Raw genomic sequence first — 9001 nt, 5'->3', positions numbered from 1 at the left:
ACTTTAAAGGGCGAAACCCACTAGGGACATTTCCTCGAGCACCTGTTGGTAAATATAGCCAACAAATGCTGTTCACCGCCGCCACCTGTCAAAAGTGCTCGTCGCCGAGAGCATCTGCAAATTCACTTTTTTTTTAGGACATGACACCGCGCAGTGTCTCTTTAGTACCTCCGTGGACACCAAAACCCGCGCCATGAGGGAAAGAATGTGAGAGTGAAAAAAAGATAAAAATTGAACATTGGTTTTTGGGGAAAGAAAATGGCGCAGTATCTGTCCCACATCTCGGCTCACACCTGAACCGCGCCGGACAGAAAGGGATAAAGGAGGGAGCGAATCAAGAAAGGAAGAAAGAGGTGTCGTAGTAGAGGGCTCCGGAACAATTTCGACCACCTAGGAATATTTAACGTGCACTGACACCGCACAGCACACGGGCGGCTTTGCGTTTCACCTCCATGGAAAGGCCGCCGCCGAGTTCGGGGTTGGAACCTGGGTACTCCGGATAATTAGCCGAGCGCCCTATCCACTGAGCCACCGCGTGGGGGGGGGGGGGTGAAAAAAAGAGAAATAGAAATGCCGTTGTGGAATGCTCCGGAATCATTGCCATCAGCTGGGAGTCCATAACATACAACGACTTCGCACAGAACGTATGTGCTTTAGCCGTCTGCTTTCATCAAATAAATGCACTGCAGGAAATGCGTAGGCCATTCTTCAATGACTCCCTCCCGAAGACGATTATGGCAATGCGCACTTGGGCACCTCGGAACGTTTAGCTGCAAGTCTTGGCCGAACCCACCACACATATACATTCTTGTGTTTTTTTGGGAATCTTCCAAAGCGAAGTAGGTATAATAAGGGAGTAATGGCTCGTTACCATCCACCCAAGCGTGATTCGCGGTGCTCTGTTCTAACCTCATAGCGCCCTGGAAAGAGCCATGATCGCATGGTGTTTTGTCATAGCACCCGGGCCTATATATTCTGGTGTGCAATTCAATACACGTTCTTGGTCCGTGCGCGATGTCATCCTTCAGTCATATCACAGGGTATCACCATACGGCTAAAATGGAAAGATGTAATGCTCTCGCCGGAACCTTGCAGTTAAAAAATTTATATCCTGTTTCTGATTTTTCTTCAAATGCGAAGAAAGGGAGGGTTGGTTGACTTGAAAGCCAGAGAGGTTGGCCTGAAGGATATCTGGCCAGCTACTCTTCACTGGGGTTTAAATGCGAAGTTTCTGCGAGAGGAACATATTTTTCCCCTCTAACCGAATGGCCGCGATGTGATGGACGCTAACGAGTGATTACTCCTTTATTACGAATCTTATCCGCCTTGGGAGACAAACCTAAGGGAAGTGGATTAGCACCCTTTTCCTATCGGATGAATCAGTTTGCCCTCGGTCTCAAACTATTAGCCGTCCCGTCCCGGTTAGCTTACTTGAGGTTGAAGATTCCTTAGCAAGAGCCTCTCTCTGCGGCCGAATTTTTGCTGTCGTGCTCACCTGTGCATACACAGCTGCGGTGAGGATTCGCAGCTACACAATATTTCAGGAATTTGCAGTCTCGGCTCTTACATCATCTCCCGAATATCAGCATCTTCTGCATCCTTGGAGTAGCAAAGGCTGGCGCTCGCGCAGACTAGATGTCTCTTTCACGAGTGGCGTTGCCCGGTTCCCCTTCTAAATTTCTACCTTCACAGATCTAGCTTGGCGGTTTCCCCATTGTGCCCTTTTTTTGTGCCGAACCCGATACAATAGGTCACTTCCTGTTGTTTTGCCGCTGATTATCTCATTTGAGGAGGCGTCTTTTGCAAATTCCGTTTCACAATCTGGGTTTTCCAGTGTCCTCTGCGGTTGTTCTTTCCATTGGCGCTTATTTGCTTGGACGAAGCGACAGGAGTGTGCGTTCTGCTGTGCTAAATTTCTTTCAAGAAACGCAGCGACTCCCATTCAAATTTTTTCCCGCTGTCAGTCAGCACAAAATTGAAACAGTACAGGCATTGCATACTATTATGCACATTAAGCCATGGTCCAGTTTTCGATCTCCAAGTTAGCAGGAGCCTTGTCTTCGTGACTTCCAATCTATCCTATACATTATTACTACTCCTTTTCGTGTCAAAACTTTCCTGCTTCTATCAATTAACCGCAAGTGTATTATGTCTTGACCACTCCACCGTATTGGGCATGTGCCAGAATTATTTGAGACCGACCGACAGACCGACCAAGTAAACAGCCGGACTGTTTTCGCATCGCGATACCTGAGAGCAGAGCTGTTATACTACTTGTTAGAGTTTTGCATAAATCCTGAATGCGGTACCTTTTTCTGTCTTACTTAAATTTTTGCCAAACGCGGATGCTAATTCTGCCCCACACAGGAGCTGAGAAAATGGACAAATCGTTTGTCTTATTGCGCGGAGAAAATTTATTTTTATGTTTTTGGAGTGCTGCGCGTCTTGCTGAAGACTGTTCAGGTAACATTGTATATTGGCCCCTTCAAAAAAGAAACAAACTATCATGAAGACGAGCATGAAGAAAACTCGTAGAACATTGCAAAAACTTGGCTGCGTTCGACTAGGGCGTTCGTTCGCATGCTTGTTAGCCACAAATATGAGTGATATAAATTCGTTATTATTGAAGACAAAAACCACCATTTACAGATATCTGATGTATTTTGGTTACTTTCTTGGAGTTTTCTCACTAGCGCTATAGAACATAAATCTATCACCAGCATTCCTCGCATAATGCTCTATAGTATGATTGAAACTTGGTCGAGTTGGTACAGGTGTATATTGGGTGGGCCAGCACAACCGCACGGAAGGTAGAAGGAAGCGTTCGTCTGGGTTGTTGCCATATTCCTTTAGTCTTTCGCCTAGTTGCGCTTTTCCACACAATGTGTATAAAGCTCTAGGTGGCTTCCTATCTCGTACTGGTGCAACGGAGACAAACTGTGCTCACAAGTCGACGTTTTAGAACTATGCACACACTCTTAAGTGCCGTGGAATCAGCAGCCGGTCAGATGGAAAGAAACACGGGAGGAAACAAAGAAGGAATTGTGCTATACATACGCGCCTTTTTTTCACATTATGAGAGTCGGTTGTTTATTGACTGCTGTTAACTCTTTATTCATGATATGTTTGTTCTTTTCGCGGTCTTCATAGCTCTTAAGGGTCTTCAAAGCGGTCTTCATCGGACATGATACCTAGCGCAACAGGCAGCAATTTTGTTTCCAATTTAAGGAATTCCATCCTTCCCATGCACTGCCTGTTCTCCCACGTGCAGTCACGTAAAAATTTAAACATATTATTTTTGCGTTTGACATATAAGGTCAGTGTAGTGCTTATCTTCGACTTCTCCGCTACAAACTCTACCCCGTAACTGGAGAAAAACGCACCTGCGTCTGCCACGTCCACGAACACTTTCATGCACTTGTTAGCAGTTTTCGCTGAAGGAAAGGCAAAAGAGAGTGTGATATGCACCATTCAGAATACATACTATTTCCTTTGCGCCGGTAACTTATTTCATAATTTGGCTATGGCGACTAAAAATAGAATACATATGGCCAATGCTTTCACGTCGCAAGGCTTTGCCCTGAAAACCCTCATATCAAATATCGTGAGATCGACTTTACAAATTTTCGTCCTCACTTCCAGCCAATTCTACCAGATTTAATTTGAAAGCGAATAGAATGAGCACATAGAGTGAAGGACGAAAGAAAGCGCAAAAAAATTCACGCATTATGCTATCTTACCCCGGCAAACGCTTACAAGGTATTTTTACTGTAAACAAAGCGAGTTCACCTCATTAGAATAAAGCTCGGGGAATAAAGCGCGGCAAGCTGTTTTTTTTGACAGTTAGAGTGAGTGAAGAGATCTAAACGCATTGCTGTACTTTAGCGAATGATATTCATTGACAAAAGGTCAATTGAAAGCAAAACCAGTTGTATAAAGGAAAAACAGAGCACTCAGCGTGAACGGAGCACTCAGCAAATGATTGAAATTCACAGAGTGTATAGTTTGCTAGCATTTCTTCTTCAGAAAAACACCTCCATAATCTCATCAGTGACTTTGTCATGAGAGTACTGCGGCTGGTTTTCGTTCCTAATAAAGAGTGCTCTGGGAGAGTGTATCGCGCCAAGTAAAATGTGTTCCCAAGCAAACAAACACGAGCAGTTGAAACTGGTTAGAATGCAGTGAGCTTGTGCCTGAGATTAGCTGAATGTTTCTATCAGGCCAAATCTTTCTTTTTCTTTCCTTCTCTAGCCGCCGCGGTGGCTGAGTGGTTATGGCGCTCGGCTGCAGACCGGAAAGGCGCCGGTTCGATCCCGGCCGCGGCGGTCGAATTTTGATGGAGGCGAAATTATAGAGGCCCGTGTGCTGTGCGATGTCAGTGCAGATAAAAGAACCCCAGGTGGTCGAAATTTCTGGAGCCCTTCACTACGGCGTCTCTCATAGTCTGAGTCGCTTTGGGACGTTAAACCCTAATAAACCTAAACCATCTTTCCTTACCCCTTAAAGACTACATTGTTGCAAGTCTAGGTTCCATGGCTTTTGGTTCTGCAAATGTGTATGAATGGACGATATACATTTCCAGCTTAATTTCTGAACGTATCCACTACATCTGATATAACATTTCTAAGGAAACGTAAATAAAAATACTCCTTTCTTGTATGGGCGTGTGAGCGAAATTACAGGTACCAGTAAGTTCTCTCACTCTGCAAGCGCAATACTGGTGAGCAAGAGCCATTAAAATAAAAACCTATTTCAAAATTCCTTTCTTAATTAAACAAAATACCAATGAAATCATCTAAAAATCGATGTCCCTCACACAACACCAGTTACTCAGGCTCGCGGGTTGCTGAGCGATGAAAAAAATTGACAACCAAGCATCAGCGGCCAGAAGAGTCTCTCAAATGCGCATCTGCTGCCGTCCAAGATGAGAGATTTCAGTAGTTTTCACAACACTGGTAGATATTTCATAGTGCTGCTTTCCTTTCGTATGCTAAAACAAAAGTGGCTCTAGAACGGCTTCGTTCGAAGAATTATTTTTTCGACACCATTTGTGGAAAACCTTATTGTCACCGCTGTTCGTCTACTGCGAGTTCAAAAAATTTCTTTCTCCAGGACAACAATGCGCACTTCCTGTCCCTTGTAAGAATAGTAACTTTAGTTGTAGAAAAGCTAGCCGCAAAAAAAAAAATGAAGTACACAAGTCGTTGACAGCGATGCTAGCATTACGCAATATTGACTTGTATTTGTACAGGTGCACGAAGGGGCGTCAAGTATATTACAGCGCGAAGTATTAATCATTGTGCTGAGCTGTGTTGTTTGGAGAATATGACCCGAAAGGTGTCCTGCTTATGATTGTCGGTTGGCTCTGCTGAGCACCTTTTGGCGGCTTTTCCGGCCTTACATAACGTTTCGATTAAGGTCCATCGAAATAGTTTACAGTGAGTCTGAGGTTGCTAACATTCGGACATACATTGTTTCGAAATGCTACACTTTTCCACATTTCTAGCGCACATGAAAACGAAGTGATGACGACCGCTATCCTGTAGACACTGCGATGAAAAGGGTCTAACTAGCGACGAACACGTAAACCCGGTTGAGCCTGAAATTGTCATTAAAGTGCTGAAAGCATAAAGTGGCAATTTTCTGGCACCTGTAGGCATAAGATGCTTCACGGAATGTTACTCTTGTCAGTTAAGCTTTTCTGGCGGAATATGCGTATGTTATTCTCTGTGAGCAAGACAATATGGGAATATAACGGTGTACGAGCATCGTAGTAAGATGCTGACTGCAAAAATATCCAATGCACTGAGATCAAGTTACAAAATAAGCCAAACCGTATTTACACCATTTTTTACCAGGTACAACAAAATGACCTAGAAAGCAAGGGTTCTTCTGAAAAAAATATCTAGTTATACTTTTGACTACTTTTAAGAGAACTGAAGTAATTTTTGATAAATTGGACAATTGAGATTTATCGCGAGGCTGACAAATACGTTCACTTTGGCTAATTATTTCATACGTGGAAGCCGACGTTTCGATTTCCTCCTTTCGTGACCGTTATCACACATTGTCAAAACATTGCACTGGGGCATTGTGAGGTTCCGAATACTGTCGGCGACCTACAGCAGCTGATGACCTACGGCGCTGATGTTTTTACACTGCTGGCGTAAAAAGTGCGCTTTCAGTCGCTTTGGGGCGATTAACCCGAGACCATATTCTAAACGACTGGAGTGCACCTTTCGCTTATTATCAGAATAGCCTAGGTGATGCGGCGTAGTGCAAACAGCGGCCGGATGCCATGCGTAGTCGGCAGAGAGGCGAAACATTGCACCTAATATAACCAGAAAATTGTTCCGAAGAATCCTACGGGCCCGCCTAAGAAAGCTTGCAGCTATGGCTGTTGAAATGGCACCTGTCTTTGGGAGCGACACAGCCAAGTTCATGTCAGGTTGGCAAAACTTAAATACAAGGGTTGGAGAGAGCTTCGAGATTTATCAGGTTCCGGAGAAGTTTAATAGCGTATATTAGAAGCAAAATGTATTGCGGTGCAAATTTAGCAAGGTAGCACTAGACATCAGATCATGTGATTCCGCAACCGTAAATAAAGAATTATTTGTCAGGGAGAACAATAATGTTTATCGCGTTAGAGTGGTGGAGTGGGTGGTTTCCTGAGAACAGGATTCTGGCTACGGCTGCTCGACGAACGATATCCTTCCTTAAAGTTCTCAAGACCTCTTCATCGTTATGGCCTTTCAGCGTAACCATGTATACCTAACATCTATGTCACGCTGGTAGAGACATAGATCCGCTCTAAACAAGAATGTGACGCGACGAATTTCCAGATCCAGGTGACTGGTCACAACTGCAGTAGTGTATTTTGCAGACCGTCGAGCGCATTTAGATTTGCCTACAGAATTACAGGTGCCTGTAATCATAAAACGTTCACTGCCCGATGAATCAGAGTTGACGCTATATGATGAGTACATGTGGATGGATCGACCTGAAAAGAAAGGAACATGGCATATAAAGCTAGATAATATTTTTCACATATACTGCGGAATTCAGGTCTGCGTTGCTTGTAGAACGCTCCGGAAAGATCGCGACACCTACACTGCGCTCTCAACACTTACTTGGTTCCTAAGTCATTTTAATGATGTCAACGCTATTTTCAGGCGCCCCTTCGACTTTCTTCTGTATTCACGTCAGTATTTTCAGCATAGTATGATAACTGTTCACGTTCACCAGGAAACCGATGGATACTTTAAATAAAGAACTACTTAACTAATCTTCAGTAACGAACTTTTTCACTTGTAGAGTTAGGTGTCTTAATGCAATTAGTGATTTTTGTTGGTCGTTAGTAGTATAGTCATATCAGTTTTTATAATCTCGAAAACGCAATTACCCTTGGCAATGTGGCTTGACGAACTTGTCGTTTTTAACTTGTTATGTCCACTGGAAAGTTGCTGTACCTGCATGCTTTTCGTTACCTCATGTATTTTCCCTCAGTTCATGGAGTGTCATGCTTCAACACCCCGGAGCCAGTTTCAGAGCCCCTTTAACAATAGAGAACATAAAGCTTGCGCTGCTCTTTCTGTTGCAATAAATGTACTGACGCAAGTGGAGCTGTACACAACTATGATACCTTCACACGTCTGTTTTGTCACCTCCAACAAGAGCATGAGATATATCTCCTCTTTTTTTAGACTCTTTGAAAAGTGTTTGTGTTGTAACAATAGCTAGCGAGGTTTCAAAATATTGAAGCGGGTAGATGACGACGACAATGACCGAACGAGTGGAAGGAGACAAAGACGACAACGATGTTCTGGGTGTGTTCTCGGTGCCGCTCGAAGCTGTTCCCTTCGCTTCTATAAATAACAGTCAAGTATATTCTTTCCCGCAACATATTTGGTGGAGGTGCGGGCATCGACTTTGATGCCCTTGTTTTGGCGCGTACCTCTGTGGTGACGCATCGCATTAAACACCGGTGATGCCGCTCCTGCTCCTCTTCAGAGACGTCCGTACCGAGTATCCAACGCTGAACGCACCGTCATAAATTAAGAGGTGGACAAGATGCTCTCAAAAGACCTCATCGAGCCGTCATCAAGCCGTTAGGCTTCACCTGTCGTCCTGGTTAAAAAAAGAAGGACGGCAGCTGGTGCTTCTTCGTTAATTACCGACACCTGAACCGTATCACAAAAAAAGACGTATATCCTCTCCCGAAGATCCATGACGCATTAGATTCCCTCCACTAAATAAATATTCTAAACCCAGTGCGGGGAGTCTCGAGGGGCGAGGACATGGTCGGCGCGTCGCGCCCGTCGGAGGCTGGCCGGGGCTTTGGGGCCAATTGGTTGTGACTCCTTGAACGGCGCTGTTGCACGGTGCAGCAGGCGGCGTCGAGGAGGCTGCCCACGTTTGCAAGGGCGAGGTTATTTATTTATTTTTTGCCACAAAAAATGGATGGGCGCTCAAGGGCGCTCGCGTTTAATGTTGGCGGCTTGAAATTAAAGCCGACGCATGACGCTTCAACGGGCTCCGCGCATTTCCGAAGGTAGGGGTCCTCTGGATCGGGCTCTCTCGCCCACTTGCATGTACCTTCAGATGTGTACTGTGCATGAAATAAATTAGCCGAGAGCTACAATAGAACAGCCCCGCCCAACCGCCGAAGCTATTGAATGGAGCCGCAAACAAACGAGTTGGAGGAGAGTGGAGTCTCTATCTCTGCAGGTTCCAAATCTCTTTTTCTTTAACTCCCTTGCATCTTGTGCCCCGTCCCTAATAAACTTTTTCCATTAAGTAGTTTGAAGTTTACTGGCACAGCCGGTAACGTTTCGCCGGGCGAGTGTACGAAGACACAAGTGCTCTTTAAACTGCTGACTGCGTTGTACGATCACCGACCGCCAGGCCATCATAGTTTTTCATCGACCGTGGCGCCGTGCATGCCCAACATCAACAAAGACAAGATCTAGTCATCGCTTATGCCAGCCGCCTATTCTTTCCA

General features: G+C 44.8%; 1 non-coding gene across 1 annotated transcript; it reads left to right on the top strand.

The window, feature by feature from the left end:
- Positions 1–4252: 4252 nt before the first annotated feature.
- Positions 4253–4326, top strand: TRNAC-GCA (transfer RNA cysteine (anticodon GCA)). Its single transcript has one exon. It is a non-coding gene; the product is annotated as a tRNA-Cys (tRNA).
- The last annotated feature ends 4675 nt before the right edge of the window (positions 4327–9001 follow it).

Source organism: Amblyomma americanum, chromosome 2 (genome assembly GCF_052857255.1).
Source record: "Amblyomma americanum isolate KBUSLIRL-KWMA chromosome 2, ASM5285725v1, whole genome shotgun sequence".
In the NCBI taxonomy this organism is placed as follows: domain Eukaryota; kingdom Metazoa; phylum Arthropoda; class Arachnida; order Ixodida; family Ixodidae; genus Amblyomma; species Amblyomma americanum.
The sequence above is the reverse complement of the archived record's forward strand: the minus strand, read 5'-3'. Positions and strand labels throughout refer to the sequence as shown.